Consider the following 10,589-nt stretch of genomic DNA (forward strand, 5'->3'; position numbering starts at 1 on the left):
TCACGGGGTATAGTGCTACAGCCTGATGAGATGATGTATTGTGTGTGGCTATTAATTTGGGGAAATTAAGCTTTTTTATCATTAATGTCCAACCTGAATGCAGGAATTTATTCGTGTATTTGGGAAGCAAATGCAGAACCTTCTCACTGCTGTGAAGTGCTGAAACTGGGGTGGTTTTTGGTTGTTTTTCTTCTTTTTACTGGCTCAAGGCAACATTAGTTTCTGAGACTGATATTGTTATGCCTTTTTCTCTCCCTACCTTTCCAACCTTCACCATCCTCTGTCTTGTCCTGCCTCCTTTCCTGTTGCTTTCTCTCATTCTTTGGCTCCTGCAGTATCTTCTCCTTGTTTCAGTTTTTTTCATCCTTTCCTTCTCTATTCCACAGAGGCACAAACATCATTTCAGAAGACTGTGAGACAGCAAATGCCCCATGGCACAGATGAAAGCCTCATGACTTTGGGTTGTTGGAATATTGGCCAAGCTTAAGGCTCTGTGTAAATGAGCTCCTCTTGCAAAGACCTGTCCTAAAGGCTCCTGCAGGAACAAGAAAGGAATGAGGGAGGCTTAGGAAAAACCTCTGCCAGGCAACCTAGCTTTCCAAAATGTTAAGGGACTCATTACATGTGCTCAAACTGTCCATTCTCCTCTTCTGCAGGTGCAAAAATACTGCTGGGTGCTCTTTTGAGTAAAAATCCTTCATAAGTATAAAAACATAAGTATAAATGTAGTGTATGTAAAGTTGCTGTTATGTCGATACCAACATATTTCAGGCCCTATGGCAATTTTTTATTACATTTTTCAACATGCTGGTTTCAAAGGCAGGTTCTTCAAAGACCTGAGAATCTGAGATATTCAAGGTACAGCTCAGACAGGCTTTGCAAATTGCCTCCTTACAGAAGATATCACTCTGTGGGCATGGTTTGGGCTCCAATTATACATGTGGGGCACCTAGTGAATTTGATAGGCAGATAATGGAATATTGTGAATCATCATGGCTGCTACCAAGGTTCAGATCTCTCAGTAGTGTTTCATATTAAAACAAAAAAAAGGTTAAACTAATCAAAATGCCATGAACATGAACAGAGAAAAAACAATTGATCCACTATTTTACCTGCCACTTAACCTTGAAAGGAGTCTCTTTAAATTTGTTTCTGCTTGCACTTGTAATTCTCCACAGGCAAGGTGCATAATGAACAGTGCATTTGCAATTTTCAAAGCCCTTGAGGCCACAATACAATTGCTTTGGAGGTCTTATGTAGAAAAGAAAGAGGCTGGATTCAGTTTGAGAACCGTCCCTTTTACCTGATCTCATAATAACTGTGCCCCTTTAGCCTTGATCATTGGGCAGCCCTGAAGGGAAACACAGGGATCAAGCCTATTAAAGGCATGATGGAAGCATAAGGTTGGCTGTGCCTGTGACAGGCTACAGGGGATTTATGGGAATGAGAGAGAATTCTGGCATGGCCACTGCATTTGTACACTCCACTGGAGCTGGCAAGCAGCTGTCTCAAGAGGCTGATGCCTGAGCATCCTGGGCTGGGAAAGAGCTGTTCCTGATGGCAGGAGTGGTTTCCAGCCTGTGGAAATGTCTCTGCCAGAGGTCTTTCTCAACACACTCCAATACCATGGAAAACAGGAGATAACAACCCTGCAAAGGCTGCTGTGAGGCGCAGTAAATTATTTTGTCTCCATCAGTGGGGAGGTTTGTTAGTCCCCCAGCAAATAGAAGGTGATCATGGGCAATAACTGATGGTTTTTTTTATCAGTACCTGAAACACCACAGTCACCTCCTATCTGAGATGGGGGGTGATAAGGCATCCTGGCCACAGCAATGTGGGAGCACTGGGCACAGGGTCATTTTGTGGCACAACACTCTAAAGACATTTTGGCTGCATGGATCCAAAGGAAAGGGGGATCAAGGCAGAAAGGAGGAAAGGACAAGAGCATGGAGTGCTGGGGGCAAACAGGCACAGCAGACCTCAAGGCTTCTGTCTCATGTAGAGGCAGGAAAAACAAGGGAAGGGGTATTTAATAAGGATACTTGCTCAAATAAAATCCCTCCTGAAAGAAAGCAGTACTTAGAAATCACTCAGGGTTTTTCTGCTTTCATGGCTCTGTCACTGGAGCAAATCTATTCATCACAGCCATGTATTAATGAATTAGTTAATTAAGCAGCTCATTATTTAATAACTCAGGTTGGAAATGTAATGAAATAAAAATCCCCTTTGTAGCCAAAGGCACATCTTTGCCAATAAGCTAAGCAGTTTATAGTTAATCAGGGATGTTTGCTGTCTGACACAGGCGGAATCTGCTGAATTGCAAGCAGTTTATTTCCAAGGTTATTGCTTACAGTCCTCTCTGGGAGTTTGTCAGGGCCTCCAAGCCTAGGAAGGTTAAACCTAATAAGCTGTTCAAGGGCAAACACATGTAGAAATGCTCAAATTCATGAAAGGGCACCAGGGCACTGTTGTTTCTGAATAAACATCCAATTTCCTATTGGTTTATGCTGCCAGGTGTAATGCTGTTAGAGAAGCTGGTTTATTAATAAGCAGTAAACCCTCAAAGATTCTGGCTCATTTTGATATTTAAAAAGACAAGGAAATAGAAGAAACAAGTACTGGTTGTTTGGCTCTGATATGGGTCCTCCAGGTGATCTTGGGAAAACTCTTTTATTTGCATCTACATTGGGACACCTCTAAGTATTTCTTGGTGTCCAGGTTGGGGTTGGTGCCTCAGGTCCACATTAAGGAAAATGTTTGTGGGAAGCAAAGCTCTCTTTTATCTCGGTCATCATGTGGAGGATAGCTAGGTTTGAAGTTGGGAATAAATCTTTACCTTGCTGGTCCACAGGGTCCCTGGAATATGGGGGTCAGCACACAGCATTTCCATTTCCATGCTCAGATACTGTTTTAGTTTCTCTCTGACTCGAGTCATGATGTGCAAGATAAACCTAAAATTTTCCCCAGCCTTTGATGGGACTTGAGAGCACTATAGGCTGTTTAGGGACTGTGGTAATGGGAGAGGAGGAAATAGAATAGAAGAAGTTTAGAGACCATGAGTAATTTCTCAGCTAAAAAATTGTTAATCTCAGTAAGATGGCCAAATTCCAGCTCAGGCATATGCATTTCTAAGTTTCCTTTGGGTAAATTATCATTTCCACAAAACTCTGGCACATAAAAGCAGACACTCCTCTCCCACCAGCTCTCCTGCTGTGATTCTCCTCCATCCTCCATGGTTTTGTTCTTTTCCCCTCCACCACCTCCCTTCTGACTAAGCTCTTGACTGCAACTTCTCCCTGTGTTTGCTCCTTGAAGTCAGTCTGTTCATTATTTATTAGCTCCCATCCTCTTACACCATCTGTCTCGACTCATTATCCATATTCAGCTTGTCAAATTGACCTTTTATGGCCTTTCTCTGGAATCCTAATGTGTAGTCTGTCCCTCCTTATATAGATATGTGTTGCTAAGCTGTTGCTTTCCAACCCCTACTGTTAAACATTCCTCTCTGTATCTATCTCATGAACACACAACTTGCTGGTGTGTGCCCCTAACTTCAGAAAACCTGTTTATTCTGCTTCACTGAGGCTTGTTCCTTGTTTCATCTCCTGTATGTTTGCTGTGCCAGGTTACTGTAGCACATACTGTTTTAGAGATGACCTTTAAAGCATCTGCACCAACAGAGTATCAGACTTTAGAGTATAATCTCCCTCTAACAGTCTGGGGGACTTTCTGTCCCTTAGTTCATAACACAACATAGTGGGTTACAAGCTGGATTCAGCCCACAGCCACTTTGCTGTGAGTCACCACCAGATAAGGCAATGGCATTTTAGTGTCCAATGTGCTGGAAACCAGAAATCTCCCTCAGTGGGATGGGTGAGAATGAAAAAATATAAAGGCACTGGAGCACTGCAGCCAGATTCTTACTCAGCATAAATCATGTCAGTTCAATCAAACTACTGAACTATTTGTGTTCATACCTCGTCCACCTCTGCTTCCAAATCCAAGGGCTACTGTAAATGCTTCAGCTTCAAAGACAATAGTTTCTCCTCACAGAACACTGTGTAATGCAGGACTATAGGATCAAATAATGCAATAAGTACTTTCTCCTGGTGGAACAAACATACACAGTGTGCACCTGCCCAGGAATGTGTAAAAGCCACCACAGATCAATAGAGATTATCCAGAAACCTGTAGGAGAACTTCAGTTCAATAAACTCTGTAGAAGAGTATTTTGACCTAAAACGCTTTCTCTAAATAATTAATCAGGCTGCTTGTAACACACTAAATACTCCAGCTCTGGTTTCCCTGCATTTCTTGATATACCTGGACAGCATCTGCACCAATCCTTTCCAACCTACAGTGTGGGAGCAGTGAATAAAGGAGTCCTGTCCCAGAGACTCTGGCAGTATCTTTGAGCAAATCAATGTTTTTTACACTGCACAGAGGACTTTCACCTTCCATGGTCCTACCCATGCTGTAGGGGAGCAATCAGTAAGTGCCATCTGTGCTGCTCAAAGTCAGTTCTTTGAACCTGGTAATTTCAAGTCAATGACTTTCAAATATATTGCTCTTCTTTACAGAATCTGTGGCACAGATAGCTTGCTTAACAAGCTCCGTGGAGAGTTTTTGAACCTGTGTTACATATCTATCAAACAATTTCTTAATAATAAAAGAAGATTCAGGAAAAACTATTTTTTTTCCTTAGTTTTTACTTAATACAGTGCTCTCCTCTGAAGCTACAACAAAAGACACTTCTTTTGCCACAGTTCAAAGCAAACTCTTTTTAAAGGTAGGCTCAGCTACAGACTTTGATTTTTAGATCTATTGCTGCCCAGACCCAGTTAACCTCCTGTGTTTGCAGCCACAGTTAATTGTTCTAGCCATTAACACATAATTTTACACCTGAAAAACAGATATTGTCATGCCCTTCCATGTAATTTTATTGTCTTTGATGGGAAAGTAGCTCCTTTTTTCTTCCAGCTACCATGTCAGCAAGTAAGAAAATTAAACTCAAATACCCTCCTTGATTTTTTCAGAGCAAGAGCAAAAAAGATACCTGAAAAATTGTACTGGATCTGATATTGCTCCAGTTGCAATGGGTTTTCAACCTGGGACATTCTCCTTCAAGAATGCTTGATAACCATGGTTTATTTTGGACATTAATTGCAAAGACAAATTTTACTTCCAATCTTGTGAGAGTGGAGGGGAATCAGAATGGAATTATTTTTCCTAGTGAATCACATAGTAATTCCTTTACCTGTCTAAAATCCTGTAGAAACTTGCATCCCAAGGGCTGATCAGTATTTCGAAAAAAAAGAGACCAGGTCTTCAGCTGATTAAATCACACTGATTCACTGGCCAGTGTTCTGAGATCTGAGAACATCCTCCTGGAAATTCCCCAGGGACACACTACTCTTCATCACCATCAGTCTGGATATTTGATAGAAGGTCAAAGGAAGGAAAGTGACTGCTGAAGATCTGCAAGAGATGTGATCTATTTTGATGCAATCACCCCCTAAAACAATGTTCAGTCATTGGTGTGGGTTGGGTTGGGTTGAGTTGGGTTGGGTTGGGTTGGGTTGAGTTGGGTTATGTTGGGTTGGGCTGAGTTGTGTTGGATTGGGTTGGGCTGAATTGGGTTGGGTTGAGTTGGGTTGGGTTGGGCTGAGTTGGGTTGGGTTGGGCTGATTGGGTTGGGTTGAGTTGGGTTGGGTTGGGCTGAGTTGGGTTGGGTTGGGCTGAATTGGGTTGGGTTGGGCTGAATTGGGTTGGGTTGGGCTGAGTTAGGTTGGGCTGATTGGGTTGGGTTGAGTTGGGTTGGGTTGGGCTGAGTTGGGTTGGGTTGAGTTGGGTTGGGTTGAGTTGGGTTGGGTTGAGTTGGGTTGGGTTGAGTTGGGTTGGGTTGAGTTGGGTTGAGTTGGGCTGCATTTTATTTTCACTGAGTGACGTTCTCCACAGCCAGCCTCTTCCAGTAGTGTTTCAGAGTCCTATGTTCTGAGACTTTTCTCCTATTATTTTGGGAGTGAAAGAGAGATGCAAAAAGTCAAGCAAGAATTAATAAGGCTTTGGACTGATCTCTAACAGAGATGGCACCAGATGCATTTATAATCCTTGTATAGGAAGGCAAGAGCTACTGTTATTACAAAGCATTTTCTTCCACAGTTTGTGGATCAATAATATGTCAGGGCTTCCATCTTTCCCTGGCCATTTCCTCCTTTATTCTGACCATAGTTCGGACCATTAATCCCTGGTCTTGCTCCTTGACTTCTGATTTCACTTGGTTTCTACCTTTTTGCATTCAAAACCCCCTCATTTCCTTTTTCTACCTCCCCTCACATAAAAATTCTCTTCAGATCCTGCTGCTTTTCCCTCTGCAGGATCCTTGCCAAGAACCCAGCCTTGCCATCTGTCCAGGAGAATGATGATATTGTCAGCTCTCTTCTGGATGTTGAATTGTGTGGCTGCAGAAGCAATTTTAATGTTAGCAAAAAAAAACCCAAAAAAACCCCAAACCCCAACAACAACAACAACAACAACAACAACAACAACAACCAAACACCAACCCCCCCCCCCCCAACAATAATCAGAACCCTGTGGAAGAAAAGCCCTTTTCTGCCTCACAGAGGTCAGATACTTTTAGACTTTTAGTCATATGCATATAAATAGCAGGATTACTTTTCCCATATTTTATTTCTCTATATTGTCTTCTTAAAGGTGTGTCTGAGATAATTTTATACCCATGAGAGCCTAATCAGAGTTCCTGTAACATTTTTTGTTGATAAAACATGCCATTTTTCCAAACCTGAATTATTTAGGGGGAAAAAAAATCAGTTTCAATGAATGTTTCTAATAAAAAATGGATCAAGCAGCTGACAGGATGGCATTTCTTAAAGGAAATATTTTCTTTCAGTTTGAAACAAATCTCCGTATGCCTCCTTTTATTTTTCTTTTGTTTTTAATGCCAATGAAAAGGGTAACTTTGTACAGTATAAAATGAAAAATTTATAATGGTCCTGACCTGAAAGAATTTTTGTTGTGAGTATGGGGTTGCAGTGTAATATTTTAGATTTTTTTTAAATTATTGATATTATTCATACTAGTTGGGAAGAGGGAACTTTTCAAAGTTCTCCTGAGGTAAAATAGCATTTTTCTTAGTTTAAAAAAATTAAAATGCTAGACTGTAAGACTTCATTGAAAACCTGACAAAGACCTGGGAGCACTTTTCCTGACATCTCTTCAGCTGTGAAGCTAGGAGCACAGAAACCTCTTTTTCCCAAAATTCTGGTTTATTTAAGGCTTAGGGTTTTGGGGACAGAAGTTGCCCATATATGTATATATTCATATATTAATATAAACACAGCTGCAAGGGATCTGCAATTCCCACCACAGGAAAGTTGTGCTGTTTTGATCTGGGATCTGGAGGGACACAGAGTTGCCAAGAAGCCAAGGGACAGAGCCCAGGATGCTCAGCCTGTGACATTTCCATCCAGCAGCACAAGAATCACTCATTGCCACAGTGCTCAGGCTGTCTGAGAATACTGGTGTCATTGCTGGCTGCCTGAAATCCGAGATGCTGCTCCCCTGGGAGCCGTGGTTTGTTAGGCACCTCAAAAATCTGTCTCTTCTTGTGTGCAAACGGATCCATTAATTGCAACCTCATTAAGAATCTGAGAGTGGAGCTTCACAGAAACCTATCTACATAATCATCTTTCTCCTTTCAGTGAGGAAAATTTCCTCTCAGGAGTTTTTTTACAGTCAGCTTTGTGATTGCAGAATGCCCTTATGGTCACTGTAGGATCTGGGCACCTTCCCATTGCTGTCAGCAGATAGCAGCTCTGGGGGTGAGGATGTTTTGCAGGAGGAGTCGTCCTTCAGGCAGAATATTAAACTGCTCTGCCATCTGTTTTACAGGGATTATTCTGGTAAATGCTAAAAATCCCTTGAAAGCATTTTTAGAGTGTCCCTGTCCTGCTCCTTCTCCTTAGTGTTCAAATAACATCTCCCTCCTGCTGTTGATTTTGAGTGTTCTCCCTTTCTGAGCATGCAGAGAGAAAGGCTCTGGGTGGCAGCTCCCAGCCTTGGCTCTCTCCCTGCTGGACCCACATCATGGATGTGTATTATGCATTTACGTGTGTGCACCCACAGCTCATGCACCCACAAAGCAACATCCTCACTCTCTTTGCTTTTCCAGAAACTTCCTTATGCCACAAGGTGCAATATTTCATAAGAAAACATTTCTTATATCTACCCTGCTCACTAATTTGATGTGATTTCTGTTCTCTGATAGAGCTCATCTCTCTGACAAGCCCTGGGCTCTCTCCATTAAGTACCAGGCACAAGAAATTCACCCTTCTCTGCATCTCCTTCAAGCTCTGCTGCCCTCCAGCCCTCAGTTTATCACTTCATCATGCCATACTTGCCTATATGCCCTCTGAGAGAGACAAATGCAGGTGTTTATCTGCTTTTTTAAACATTCCTTTTCCTAGAGTAGACACCATTTCTATTATGAGGATATCCAAGACTTTATGTTCCTATTTTAAGTTGCAGAGCTCAAATGACTGAATTCCTGGCTATGTATGCAACATCTGAGCTAACTAGAGAGCTAAAGAAAACTGCAAGGTGCATAGTGTGTTTTAAAGAAATAAGGAAAGGATTTGAATTCCTATGAATTCCAGGTTTCTGTATCCAACTTTCAGTTTAATGGGCTGTTTTGGGGAGAATCAGAATGAGGCTTTCCTGCCTCTGCCTTCCTGCCCCTGCAGACTCTGCCTTATGGAGCCCAATTTTTGTTGTGTGTTTAAACCTCACTTGTGTGTCTCAGAAAGGGAATTGGCAGTTTAAAAGGTCCAAGGGATGTAATTAGAATTATTTAGATTGTGAAAGAACTCTAAAGTCATTAAGTCCAACCATTGACCCAGCAGTGCCAAGCCCAGCACTAAACCATGTCCCCAGGTGTCCCCAGGTACCACGTCTACATGTCTGCTAAACACCTCCAGGGGTGGTGACTCCACCACTGCCCTGGGCCGACTTTTCCAATGCTTAACAACCCTTTTGATGATGTAATTTTCCTAATATCCTGTCTGAAACTTCCCTGGCACAACTTGAGGCTGTTTCCTGTTGTGCTGTTGCTCGTTATCTGGGAGAAGAGACTGACACCCACCCTGCTACAATAAGGCTTGGTGTGATGTGTATATTTGTCTCAAGCGCTCATGCATCACTGTGAAGGGTAATTATAGCAACCCAAGCCTGCCATCTTTATGACACATCATGATTTCGCATCTAAATGCTAAATGGGGCTGTTAATGAGTGAATGCAGCGCAGCTTGAGTGAAAGGGTGTTAAAGAATCAGGTCTAGAGTGAATCAGCCTGTGCATATGTGGCAACAAAAGAAAACCAGAGGTGTGAAATACAAAAGGTGTAGCATTCTGAAGTTATAGCTTGCCTCTCTGCACTGCCCCTTCTCCTAGGGTGATCCTCACAAACTGAATGGCCACCCAGTCACTATTTCTTGCCATGACCTTTTCTCTGAATTACATGTTCTTCCCCATACAGGTGACTCTCACCAGTCTGCGACACTCATCAGCTCATGTCATTATTTCTTAGGCTGCCCAAGGTGTGATTCCATCTGGTAAATGCCAGTCTTTGTGTGTCAGTGAAGGGGCCTGGATGCTTCAATAGGCCTTTTCTAAGTTTGTGATCTTTGGTCCTGTTGTTGTGGGAGGCAAAGAGCCCACCTTTAAACCTCAGCAGCTTTTAAATAGAGAACAAAAAGATTTCCAGCACTTGGTCTTTAAGAACATACTTTTACTCTTTGAAAAGAGAGATAAGGTCTGTGGAGATTTGGAGCCTGATCAGTTCTGCTATTGATCATTAGTGTTATTGTTACTTTGTTTCCTAAAGCGAGTTTTCAGTTCAGTTCTGTAGCAACCAGAAAGGGACAAACACAGTGAGGTCACTGCGCTTCCTGCTCCAACATTTGAGGTCGCTTTGAAGCACGACCTGCCAGGAGATGATTCTTAAAGGCTTCCAAAGCAAGGCCTAATGTTCTTTTGCACATATTGTTCTTTTGGGGTTTTTTTGTTTGTTTTTTTTTTTTTTTCTCTTTAAATAAAAGGCTCCTTCCCCTGCTTTTCAAAGGAAAATATGTCTCTGTGGAACGACATTTTGCTGCCTTGGAGAACACGATGTTCAGTCATGACACAAATCTTTTTGTAATCAAGAAAGTTACTTTAGGACTGGGAGGTTCTGAGACTCAAAACTAATTGGGGACTTTTTTTTTTTTAACCATTAAAGGTAACACTCCAGCACTGAAACAAGAGCTGTAGAACTCACTTCAATGCTTCTGATGGCTGTCAGATGTAATAGCTCCCCTGCACATTAACAGATCTGGTGCCTATGCAAATAATTTACTGCTCCCGGCACTGTAGACTCCTGGTCATTATAACCTGATCAGAATGCCTTTGGCATTTTTAATTTTTTTTTTTATGGCTTTATTGATTGCTCATTTTGAGCCCTGGAAAAATGTCCTGTTGCCTTTGGTGCAAAATATATGGTGTGAGTCAGCATAAAGAAAGAGCAGAGGAAACGAT

This window comes from Cinclus cinclus, chromosome 13, assembly GCF_963662255.1.
Source record: "Cinclus cinclus chromosome 13, bCinCin1.1, whole genome shotgun sequence".
Lineage (NCBI taxonomy): Eukaryota > Metazoa > Chordata > Aves > Passeriformes > Cinclidae > Cinclus > Cinclus cinclus.